Source organism: Myotis nattereri, assembly GCF_964212035.1.
Source record: "Myotis nattereri genome assembly, chromosome: X".
In the NCBI taxonomy this organism is placed as follows: domain Eukaryota; kingdom Metazoa; phylum Chordata; class Mammalia; order Chiroptera; family Vespertilionidae; genus Myotis; species Myotis nattereri.
In genome coordinates this window covers 20861734-20875468 of record NC_138078.1, presented here as the reverse complement: position 1 = coordinate 20875468, position 13735 = coordinate 20861734, and the positions used below count along the sequence as shown (strand labels likewise).

Here is a 13735-nt window from a genome sequence, read left to right as displayed (position 1 = left end):
AAAAGCCTAAACCAGAATGAAAATTTATTTTTCCTCTATTACATAATGGAGGAAGACTCATGAAGGAGACCAAATCAATTTAAGACAAACTCAAAGAGCAACATTTTCTCAGCACCTCTTATATCATAGGAATGGATTGTTTTCAGTACATAATATCTTTACAATTGACTATTTTCTTCACTCTAAAGATAAGATTTTAAAGAAGATTCTTTTAAAAATTAATTTCCAGGCAAACAGTTCTTGAGAAATTCACTCTCTAAATAATAGACTGTTTTCTTTAACAAATACATAATATTCATTTCTACTTTAAAACAATTGGGAAATTAGCAAAGATAAAAGTAACAATATTTAAAACCAATGGTGAAGAATGTGAAGCAGGTAGACAACTTATTCTTATCCTCATCTGATACTCTGATGAGACAAAGGAGGTTCTATTTTACTACTAGGAGCATGCTGGCTTTGTACTTGTCAACATATTGCTTTGTAATGATTCTAGTCTGGTCATCTGGGTAAATTTGATCTTCCTCAATTTCATCTCTTGCAATTAGGCTGGAAAGTCTAATTAGAGAGTTGGAAGAATAGCTTACAATTCATTCCTATTGACATCTGGTGCATATGTAGCTTCAGAGATTTCCTGAGGGAGTGGTCAGTGGCCCTCAGATAGCTGCTGGGTTGGGGTGAGGGGGAGATTTGAGCATGGGTACAATAAAGTGTATTGGGGGACAAACAGTCCTGTGATTGATTTGTAACTCCTATTTCAACTCCAAGGACGGTATCATTTAAGCATATCAATATCTTCATATTAATAGTAAGTACTTATTATACTGCTTATTTGACTCAGAGAACTTGAAATAGCAACATAATAAAAATAAAGTGTATTTATTTCCTTATTTCCCACTTGTTGTTTGCTAAATTATGTGGAAAACATAAATTAGCTCATTTGGAAGCAGTGTATATAGTCTTCTAAAAACTAATGGTCAATCCTAGCATTGATCACATTGCTTTTCATTTTTCCTTTGTCCAGGTAGAAGGTGATAAAAATAGTCACAAAAAGAAATGGAGAGTTATATGTAAAAGTCTTGGGAATAACTCATTATCGAAGGAAATATTGGTTAGAAATCCTTGGGGATGTGCAAATGTGCCAATGTTCTATTTATGGCCAATTTAAAATTGGCAAGATCCTAATTCCATCACACTTGGTAAAACATTTAAAAATAAACATGTACACAAAGTTAGAGCTTCCTTATATAACCAGGAATAAATTTCAAAATATAATTCAAAAATTTTAATTTACAATAGTAGCAGTTATAAAATGAATATGAATAAACTTAAGAAATGTGCAAGACCCACATTAAGAAACCTCTAACAATGTTCAGTGAGAAATATTTTTAAAGACTTGGAAAATAGCCCTGGCTGGTTAGGCTCAGTGGATAGAGTGTTGGCCGGTGGACTGAAGGGTCCCAGGTTCAATTCCAGTCAAGGACACATGCCCAGGTTGCGGGCTTGATCCCCAGTGTGGGGTGTGGAGGAGGCAGCTGATCAAGGATTCTCTCTCATCATTGATGTTTCTATCTTTCTCTCCCTCTCCTTTCCTCTCTAAAATCAATAAAAATATATATCTTAAAAAAAGACTTGGAAAATAGACAAAGCATATGTTCTGGATGGAAAGTTAATATGGTAAAACTGCCGATTGTTTTTAATTTAATCAAAATATTTGAATGCAATCTCAACAAAAATCCAAATGGCATTTTTAAACTCTTGCCAAAATAGTCTGGACAAATTAAATGTGCAAGAATAGCCAAGAAAGTTTTGATATGCTTGACGCAGCAGATTTCAATATGTAAATCAAGACTATAGTAATTAAATAAATGTTTCTGATATGCTGGTGATGCAAGAGCAGATATGCTAAACAGAAGAGAAACTCTAGAAACAGGCCAAGCATAGTGTAAGAACTTATTACACACTAAAGAGAGCACCTCACATCACAGGGAAAATAATTTATCAAGCAAATAGTGAACTGAAAAAAATGTGTCATGCATATGGGTAAAATAATCTGGCAATAAAATTTTCAGATATATAAAAGTTAATTTTAAAAGCACTAAAAGAAAATACAGGTGATTATTTCTCTCAACTTGAGTTAAAAACAAGCTTTCTAAACACATATTCAAAGGCATAATTTATCCAAAAATATATAGATTTAATCCATTTTTTAAAGTAAACTTTTAAGGCGAAGCAAAGGAAATTGTTTGTAATGAATTACAGATATCACTGACATAGAAAACATCTTTACAAATCAATATAAAAGAAGGAGTATATCAAGAAAAAAATTAGGCAAAATGATAGTAGCAGGAAATTTACAAATTAAATACACAAACATTAATATAAATTCACTAATCAATATAACCTATAAAAACAAAACTTTTATCCGAAGAAAATTAAATCACTATTTCTAATAGTGAAGGCATAAAAACAACCTAAGTGTCCATTGATAGAAGAAAATGTATGTATGTGTGTGTGTGTGTATGTGTATATATATATATATGTATATACACACACACACATACTAGAGGCCCAGTGCATGAAATTCATGCACTGGTACAGTCCCTAGACCTGGCCTGTCCAGCTGACCTCTGGGCCCTGGGCAGCACCTGGGTCCCTGGGCCCCACACACCCCCCTCCACCTGAGTCATCGGGCCCCCGCCTGGCTCCCTCAGCACCTGGGAGCCGGGCAGTGGCCCTGCCCACTGCCCCCACCACTGGTTGCTGATTCCCACCATGTTCTGTGCCACCCCTGGTGGTCAGTGCACATCATAGCGAGCATTCAAACTCCTGGTTGAGGGGACAATTTGCATATTAGGCTTTTATTATATACACACACACAAACATACAAATACACTCCCACACACAACCATATACACACATATTTATACACATATCCACATGCACACACACACACACACACACACACACAAGAAAATAAGTTATCTGACAGTAAGTTTTATTCTAAGTGGGCCTCTGCAATGTTTGCATACATTCAAACTCAGAAGAACCTCCTGTCACCCTACCAGAGTTAACATCACTCAAAGATCTTACCGAGTCAAAGACACTGGTCAAAAAACAATAATTATTTACTGGAAAAGTTACTTTTCTCTGACACATATTTTCCTCTTATTTTTCAAAGAACGTAGAAGACTGAAGATGCCCATTCTAGCAGATGCATTTATTACTTCCAAAGATTTACCCATTTAAAAATACATTTAAATAATCTTTTAAAGACTAGCTCAGGTATGACTTTCTGGAGGGCACAATATGGGTATATCTAAATCTTAATTATTTTGGGGGTTCAACTCCTATAGTGGATGCTATACATCTCCTTCCATCCTCGTTTAATAGAGGTATGCATGTGCCCCAGTTACTGATGTTAATGGCTCTCAGCTGTCCTCTGTTCAAGAACACCCTACATCCAAATGACTGACTGATGACATGAAAGGACATGTACACAAGGTCAGCTCTCTTGCCTCGAGTCGGGATTAACACTGTGGGGCAATTCATGTTGTGGACGTCACTGTGGGATCAGACTGAAGTATGTCTCCAAGTGAGACCACATCCTTGCTTACTTTTTCTCCCTTACCCTACCATGCTTCCACAACTTCCTTACTCTTGAGAATGTTCCCTCAAAAAAACTGCGCGCACCCAAATCCTTGTCATAAGCTTTGCTTCTAGCAAACCCCACCCGTGGCAATTCCACACGGTACATTGTTCTGTACCTTGCACTCATGTGGAGAGATGTGGAAAATTTTAAAGAAAAAAATGTGGACTTGATGGACATAAAAATGGTATGCAGGAGAACTGGGGTGTAAAATAACTCAACCGATGTTTCTCGAAAGTTCCAGTACTATCTGTTAAAGATACACATTTCTGTGTCTCATTCAGACTCACTGACTCAGAGTCTCCAAAGAAGGGGTTTGAGAAGCTGTAGGTTTAACAAGTACTCCAAGTGATTCTTATCACCAGTAAACCTGGAATATACTGAACTAGAACAGAGTAAAATAGAGGTCAGCAAGGATTTTATGTAAAGGGTTAGACCATAACTATTTTAAGATTTATGAGCCATATGGTCCCTTTTGCACTACTCAACTCCCATTGGGGCCCAAAAATAGCTATAGACAGTAGCAAATCAGCATAGCTGGATTCAAATAAAACTTCATTTACAGAAAAGAGTGGCAGGGCCTGGCTGACATGGCTCAGTGGTTGAGTGTTGACCTTTAAACTAGGAGGTTGGGCTTCGATTCCAGGTCAGGACACATAAACAGGTTGTGGGCTCAATCCTCAGTGTGGGATGTGCAGGAGGCAGCTGATCAATGATTCTCTCTCATCATTGATGTTCCTATCTCTGTCTCCCTTTCCCTTCCTCTCTGAATTCAATAAAAAATATGTTAAAAAAAGATAAAAAGAAAAACATAAAAAAAGTGGTGGGCTGGATTTAGCCTAAGGGCCAGTTTGCTCACCCTTGAACTTTTATGGCCCCTAAAGCATAGAAGTGGTTTGTTGTTCTATAATAATTTGGCTGCTGAAGTTTGGTACTATTCTTTCTTGGGCAAAATGTTTAAGTAATGTTAATCAGGCAAAAGACCTTCCCTGAAGAGGAGAAACATTTCATTTTTCTAACCTCATTTTCAATCCTGGAGTGTCACTGGCCTTGCCATGAGGTAAATTAAACATGCATTTCAGAGGGGAGATAGTTTCCAGAGGCCGGGTCTACGATTCTTTCATGCTGATTCATACGATTGCCAGAGGCCATTCCATCAGGACAGATTCCAGCTACTGCAAGGAGAGAGGTAGACCTATTTTATTCTTGTGTGTGTGTGTGTGTGTGTGTGTGCCCTTGCGCGCATACACACACACACACACACACACACACACAAACACACACGCGTGCGCTGGATCTCTGGCCTTAAATTTGTAAAATAAAACTTGTGAATCTGTGTGACGCTTTTCTGGATAAGTATGAGGTTTCTTGAGTCTTCCTTCTGTTGTCTTAACATTATATAATTAACTTCACGAAGTCTTTTTAATAGCCTGGTCTTTATTCACTAAGATTTTCTATTCCTCTTTACAAATGACATGCTGCTATTATAGCAATTGAAGATTTCAATGTTTGGCATAGATGTACTGCAAAATAAACAATTTTACATTCAAATCCATTTTCTTTAATTAGCTTCTCTAATTTTATCACTACACATTAGAACACACTGGATAGAATTCTGTTCAATCCAGGTAACTCCCATTCATCTTCAAGTGACCCTGAGAACAGTGTAAAACAAATGCTCAGCCCTCCAGCCAGTTTATTTACTGTTAGGCTGTGACTTCGGTACTTGGAATACATTTATTTCACATAAAAAAGAATAGCGACAGCTTTCTCATTAAATCGGCTTTAGCCTCTGAACTCTGGGCCGACATATGTTTATTCTGAAGATTGCTGCTTGTCGGTAGATTTGTTACCTGCTGCATTACTCCTCAGAGTCATTTCAACAAGGTTTTAAACTCTTTCAGGTCTGTCTATGGAATATATTTTCAGGAAATCTCAGGTTCACCTTTCATTCATCATTTGCAATATTTGAGAAATTTAGTGCTTAAGAATAGACTCAATTAAAATTCTCAGTGGGTGGACAAGGATTGATGGTTGTCTGGCAGGAAGCCAGGATATATTACTGAGCTGATCACAATAACAAGTCTCCAAGAACGTGTGTGTGTGTGTGTGTGTGTGTGTGTGTGTGTGTGTACTTTTCATGCTGAATTCCCACACTTTTTCTCATAAGGTCCAACTTGTTTTGTATAGTCCTGGGATGAAAGGGCTGAGGACCGATCTCTCCTTGTATCCATTGGCCCCTTGTACTGGATGCTGTATCCTCCACCATAGGACTGAGGCATCTATTTCCTGAGAAGTTGGGAGAACTGGCTAATGGCACCTTATGGTTGAATCCCTCATCCAGCATCCCTCAGGCAAAGGGTGTTGCTCCTACCAATGTTATGCCCCTCTCAGTGGGCAGCCTGCATCCAGTGACTGATCCCTTTCCTTAATTCTGGACACCTCCAGAGTTCCCCATGGGTTTTCCTGAGGCCTCACTGAACCTCGCCATCTGCACAATTAGGTTTTCCTCACGTTCTTACAGGTGTTCCCAAGAATATGCCTCAATAAACCTCATAGCCACAAATCTCCATCTCTCTAAATGATGCAGCTGATGACACCCTCCATGGCCCAGATAAAAGCTTCTGTGGCCTCAAATTCACAGCACTTATATAGCATAGCATCAACTACACTGTGTTGTATTTGTACATTTACTTAGCCACTCTTTGACTAAATGGTGGGCGGCTTGAGAAAAAGACTGGGTCTTAATACTTCCCATATGCCATATTCTGCTCAGATCATTCAAAGACATTCAATACAAGTTGGATGAATAAATTGGAATAAAGAGACTAGAACCCAGAAACACTCAAGTACAATGTGCTGGTCCTGTCCCCTACAAGTATGGTCTGAGATGGGGATTTTTTTCAGGTTATTTATTGACAAAGGGCTTTTGAGAGAAGGAGAATGAAAGAAGCAAGATAAATGGGGAGGGGGAAGTGAAGCCAAAATGTGGTTTCTGATGGTGACTAATTCTGATCCCACCAGTCAGGTCTGGAGCATAAATGAAACACAAATATTTCCAATTTGAGGCAAGAGGGCCTGACCTTTATAAGCTGATGGCAATCAGTCAGTGAGCATGGTGTGCCCTGAGCAAAGAAGATGGGACACATATACTCCAGGGACAAAGAAGCTTATATATATGAGAGAGAGAGAGAGATGAAAGTCAGCAACCACCTGCCTACTGCACGCCCCCTACTGGGTATGGAGCCCGCAACCCAGTCATGTGTCTTGACCTGGAATTGAACTGTGACCTGGTTCACAGGTCTATGCTCAACCACTGAGCCATGTTGGCCGGGCAAGAATCTGCTACTTTTGGACTACACAAGTTACTCTCAAAGATAGTTATCCAGACCAACAGCATCAGCATCATTGGGAACTTATTAGAAATACAAATTCTCAGGTCCCGTCCTAGACCTACTGAATCAGAAACTCTGAGAGCTATGCCAAGCCATCTGTTTTAACAAGCTTTCTAGGTGATTCAAAAGCAAGATAAAGTTTGAGAACCAGTGGCCTAAGGCAATTCTTCAGAGAAAGCTAGTGGTGATGGTGATAACTGAGTAAAAAGTCTACACCCCCGGCAGATGGAGAATGGGTGTACTTATAGGATAAGAACATCTAGGTGGGGTACCAACAGCACTCACTACAAGTGATAATCAAGAAATTTTCTAGCCGAACCGGTTTGGCTCAGTGGATAGAGCGTCGGCCTGCGGGCTGAAGGGTCCCAGGTTCGATTCCGATCAAGGGCATGTACCTTGGTTGCGGGCACATCCCCAGTGGGGGGCGTGCAGGAGGCAGCTGATCGATGTTTCTCTCTCATCGATGTTTCTAACTCTCTATCCCTCTCCCTTCTTCTCTGTGGAAAATCAATAAAATATATTTTAAAAAAAGAGAAATTTTCTAACAGCCAATATAAGGAGACATTCACATACATTCTTCTGATCACTAAGCAAGATTGCTTGAAATGTGTGTCAATCAAATTGGGGCACTTTGAAAGAGAATGATCTAATACCTGTTGAGTGGGTGAATACTCACTGTCTGGGAGAGGTAATGAGATTGCAAACTATGGCAAGAATTTCCCGTAATTTTTTTTTTTAACTAGACAGAGGGCAAGACTGAGAATCAAGATAGAACTCTAGACCAATTATTGAGCATGAGGCATAGTTCTGATTATAAGTGCCATGGCAAGAATCTAATGATTGGATAGAAGTACAACATAAAAAGAGGAAGAGCAGCAAGGTAGATGTGACTCTTCCATTTCCAGACACAGTGTTTCGTAGGTTTCCATTGACCTAAAACAGGAATAATCCTAGAATATGAAGCTGCTGATCCTAAAATGGGTTTCTAACTAGCTTTTGCAATAAATGTTAGAGAGAAACACAATAACAAAGCCCAGCAGATTATGACTATATCCTTCCAAGCCAATATATTAAAATGTTACATGAAATGTGCTAGAGCTGTGAGTTATATAGCAAACTGAAAGAAACGTGCATGCATAAATGAACTATTCTATCTCTGTTATGAGATTCACAAACTACTTTGCTATAATTTAGGTCCAAAGTGATACACTGTTACAATATAACAATTTACTGTTCAGTTTATATGAAAATGAGAGTGAAATTGCTGTGATTCTGAACTTCCAAAACTTTCGCATAATCTCTTCCATCCTGACAAGCTTATTGAATAAAAGAGGAAGACAGGAAGTGCAGGAGCAATTTATAAAAATATGCAGCCATGATTATAATTCTATTAGACAACAAAAGAACAGAAAAGATATACCTATGAAGACAAAAATAGTGGAGAAACATGTTTAGTAACTGAGATGGAGATTCTTTCTTTAATGGAGTCCCCAGCCCATATTAATTTTTTTTTTAAAAAAAGGTCTGTTCTCTAGCTGATTAATAACTGTTGCTATTTGTCACTACTACTGTCTCAGCATATATTTACTAACTGGCCTGTAATTACTTTTTTGGAACCTTACCCAACACTGTTTTAGAGGAAGAAAGAATTCATTATCTGTGATTCAAAATATATAGGCCCTGTTTCTGACAGACATTTGAAATGGTAGATATAAAATTAAAAAAATAAAACACTATCATTTTTTTCAAAGCAAGAGTTTCAACACCAGCTCTTTTAGGTGCTCCCTGGGTTATGCATACATAGGGTAGCCAATAAATCATATTGCTACCGCAAGCTATGGGATCTCTGAATCCTTTATTTCCACTGATGTGCAGTGGCCATGAATTGCCTTCCAAATCAAATCACGCCAGCCGTCTACACTGTGGTTCTCAAATTGAGCATGAATTACAATTACCTGGAGGGCTTGTTAAATCACAGCTTGCTGGAATCTGCTCTCAGAGTTTCGGATTTGGTAGGTCTGGAGTGGGATCCAGGAATACGCATTTTTAACAAGTTCCCATGTGATGCTTATGCTGCTGCTCCAAGTGCAACACGTTGGGACATTTGCTCTCCATTCTTTGCTGCTCTTTAACTGCATTTCAGCATATCACTTTTCTTATTCTTCCTAAGAATATCCACTGCTCTAGACAAATTAATGCAACTGCTGAATCCATAAATTAAGTACTGTTTTCTCCTGTCAATATTTTACTTGCTACAGAACTGTAAACTTAGTATACACTCAGCACAATGTAATATATGTAATATTGTAGTAATTATCACAAGTTTATTATAAAATTTAAGATTTAAATGGCTTTGAGAAATATATAATTATAGATTAAAATCTAGAATTATATATCATTAATATATGGCTGCCATAAACTAACTCCTAAAATATTAATACACTTAAGTATACATTTATATAACAGAATTGTTGAACTTGAATAGAGCTTAATATTTAGACCTATTATATTTCTACTTTATTAGATTTAAGTCCTTATTATGATCTATTAAAATATTACATATATATGTAATTACATATATATGTATATATATGTAATTATATATATATGTATGTATATTTCATAGAGGAAGGGAGAGAGAAAGAAACAACAATGATGAGAGAGAATCATTGATCAGCTGCGTCCTGCACAGCGCCCCCACTGGGAATGGAGCCCACAACCCGAGCATGTGCCCTGACCAGGAATCGAACCGTGACCTCCTGGTTCATAGGTCAATGTTCAACCACTGAGCTATGCCTGGGCTATCTTTGATTCTTGATACCATTCTCCAAGTATTGTCCTATTTAAAAATATGTATTATTTAGAATGCCAGCTGTATATGGCTTTGTTCCTTGGGGCTCCTGTATTTACAAATATATTCAAGTCATTTTATTCATGTATCTAAATGACTATTTCCTGAGGGAAAAAAAAAAACACAATATGGCGGCATAGGTAAACACCAGAGATTGCTGCTTAGCACAACCACTGCAAGAATACAACTAAAAGATGGATCAGACATCATCCAGAACCACAGGAAGGCTGACTGGGTGGAAATTCTACAACTAAAAGGAAAGAGAAAAGCATACCAAGACTCAGAGGAGCTGCGGTGTGGAAGTAAAGTACAGAGGTACTGAGGCGCATGGGGAGAGGGCTGGCGGCTGAGGACACAGTTGTCTTTTTCAATCGGGACGAAGTCTCAAGCTCTGAGCTCCAGTTCCGGCCGAGTCTCTGGGGACCCAGACTCATATGGGAGAAATTGGACTGTCTGGCATCAGTCAGAACTCGAGGGCAGCTTTCTCTCAGAGGTGCTTGCAGCAATTGCCGGGATAGTGTAGAGCAGGGCCTCTGAGGGGAGCCATAGCTGCTTGCTCCGCCCTGTTGATCCCCTGGGACCCCCGTCCAGCCCAAGCTGTGCGCTGGCTTTTGAATATGAAAGGCCTGGCCCTTTGCAATCTGAAAATTACCTAATAAACTTGCAGCTGGCCCAAGGCCTCATGGCAACTTGCATTGCTTCACAGCTGAGCTCCTGCTGGGTAGCCTCAGGCAGAGCCTAGATTACCACCTCCTTAGAGATCCAGGAGCCAGTGTGCCCGGTGGTGAGAGTGGGACCATCCAGATTACAACTCCTCAGATCCATAAGGGACACACTCAGGGGGCAGACTCAGTGAGCACCAAAGCCCCACTGAAGCAAGTCTTGCCCCAGAAGGGTGTCTCCAGCACAGAAGTTCTCCCACTGCAGACACAGCTGATTCTCACAGCCAATTGGCCTGGAGGTCAATTCCTCTCAGTGATACCTACAACAATCAAGGCTTAACTACAACATACTGTACACAAAGCCCACAAGGGGGTGCACCAAGAGTGTCTTCCTCAGGTAATTGGGGAGGCTGAGCCACTGGGCCCTATAGGACTCCTAGCACAGAAAGCCACTCTATCAACACAGGGAAGCATAAAAAATGCGGAGACAAAGAAACAGGACACAAATGACAGAAATGGAGTAAAGCAAACTACTGGATATAGAGTTCAAAACCACACTTTTAAGGTTTGTCAAGAACTTTCTAGAAACTGCCAATAAATTTAGTAATACTCTCAAAAAGTTTGGTGAGACCGCTGATAAATGTAGTGAGACCCTCAAGAAATCTAGTGAGTCCCTCGAGGTTATGAAAAAGGACCAACTAGAAATTAAGCATACACTGACTGAAATAAAGGATATTATGCAGAGTTCCAACAGCAGACTAGCGGATCGCAAGAATCAAGACAAAGATTTGAAATATGAAGAAGCAAAAAACACCCAACCGGAAAAGCAAAATGAAAAAAGAATCCAAAAATACGCAGATAGTGTAAGGAGCCTCTGGGACAGCTTCAAGTATACCAACATCCAAATTATAGGGATGCCAGAAGAAGAGAGAGAGCAAGATATTGAAAACCTATTTGAAGAAATAATGACAGAAAACTTCCCCTACCTGGTGAAAGAAATAGACTAACAAGTCCAGGAAGCGCAGAGAACCCCAAACAAAAGGAATCCAAAGAGGACCATGCCAAGACACATCATAATTAAAATGCCAAGACCAAAAGACAAAGAGAGAATCTTAAAAGCAGCAAGAGAAAAAAAAAGTCAGTTACCTAAAAGGGAGTACCCATAGGACTGTCAGCTGATTTCTCAACAGAAACTTTGCAGGCCAGAAGGGAGTGGCCAGAAATATTCAAAGTGATGAATGCCAAGAACCTACAACCAAGATTGCTTTATCCAGCAAAGCTACCATTCAGAATTGAACATCAGATAAAGAGCTTCACAGATAAGGAAAAGCTAAAGGAGTTCATCACCACCAAACCAGTATTATATGAAATGCTGAAAGGTATCCTCTAAGAAGAGGAAGAAGAAGAAAAAGGTAAAGATACAAATTATGAACAACAAATACACATCTATCAACAAGTGAATCTAAGAATCAAGTGAATAAGTAATCTGATGAACAGAGTAAACTGGTGATTATAATAGAATCAGGGTCATAGAAAGGGAGTGGACTGACTATTCTTGTGGGGGAAAGGGGTGTGAGGGATGCGGGAAGAGACTGGACAAAAATTGTACGTCTATGGATGAGGACAGTGTGTGGGTGGTAAGGGCAGAGGATGGGGTGGGAACCTGGTGGAGGGGAGCTATGGGGGGGGGGAAAGAGGAACAACTGTAATAATCTGAACAATAAAGATTTAATTAAAAGAAAAAGAAATGAGAAACCCAGGCTCCCTTTGGGACTGAAAGTGTTAATAAAATATTTGCATTTCTTAAAAAAAAAAAAAAGAACTCTAGCTAGTTTGGCTCAGTTGATAGCCTGTGGTTCTGCAGACCAAAGGGTCTGAGTTCAAATCCAATCAAGGCCACATACTTTGGTTGCAGGCTCTTCCCCTACCTGGGCCCTTGACTGGGGTCGTGGAGGAGGAAACAATTGTTTCTCTCACATCAGTCTTTCTCTCTCTCTTTCCCTCTCTTACAATTACCCTAAAATTCAATGGAAAAAAATTCTTGGGTGAGGATTAAAAAATTAAGTAATTAATAAGCATTTATTTGAGTCCAAAATGATGACCAATGCTAGGAAGCAAGATATCAAATGCTCCCTATAATTTGCTATTTACATAAAATATATCTACTGGGTTTTTTTTTTGTTTTTCACACTCACATGCAGATATATTTCATGTATTGCTTGAAACCCAGTCCTTAGATGCGCTTGTGATGTTGATGGTGTGTTCTTTGGTCACTACCTCCTTGATGACAGAAAGGCCCTTCTCTCCACCCTTCTTTGTGGGAACCACTATGCCAGGCCCAAGTTGGAAAGGAAGCAAAGATTTTCCTTTTATTAGCATTATTACTTAAATATGTTTTTATTCATTTTAGAGAGGAAGCGAGAGGGAGATAGAAACATCCATGAGACAGAGTCATTGATCAGCTGCCTCCTGCACGCCCCCGACTGGTGATTGAGCCTGCAACCTGTGTATGTGCCCTTGACCTGAATCAAACCTGGAACCCTTGAGTCCACAGGCTGATGCTCTATCCCCTAAGCTATGGCAAGATTTTACTGTCCATTTTAGTTTGCTCCTCAGCCAAAGGGATTAAAGGGTGTTGAAGTATTCAAGGGAGGATTATAAAGGTACAAATTAGATTATGCATATTAACAAGGTTAGTCCCTCCTAGCCTGCAGGAATAAGAAGAGATCCCATCAACCATACTACTAAAGATCATCCTAGTACCACCCTTTCCCACAAGTCCCACTTCGAAGGAGGAGCCTTTGGTGGGTGAAGTCTTAAAGAGATTAATCCTCCTAGTGGTATATATAGGCCAGGCTCACATTACTAAGCATTTAAGGGGTAGAAGACTGGCTTCGGAGACTCTTCTTGAAGACACACTTCAGGGACTCACTCAAAGGAGCAGGCTCCAGAAATGACATATGACTTGGATTGTGCTTGGTTTTTGACCAGGAGCACTCTACAATCCCTTGTGCAAAGTGGTGTTAAATACAGGAGAGGGCAACAAGTAGACTGGACTACAGTTGGTGGCTGGAACTCTTCTTGGACACTCCTAGTGGCTTCCACAGGGAGGGAGGCCTGAGCAGACCTCAGCTTCTCACTTTTCCTCAGCCCTGGAGGATCACATGGACTGATGAGA

At 39.6% G+C, this 13735-nt stretch overlaps 1 protein-coding gene across 1 annotated transcript in view; it reads right to left on the bottom strand.

Annotated features, from left to right (window-relative positions):
* The window catches only part of IL1RAPL1 (interleukin 1 receptor accessory protein like 1), a gene marked incomplete at its 3' end in the record, with an annotated part of 1430596 nt that overhangs the window by 299705 nt on the left and 1117156 nt on the right, over nucleotides 1-13735 (bottom strand). The window lies entirely within an intron of this gene.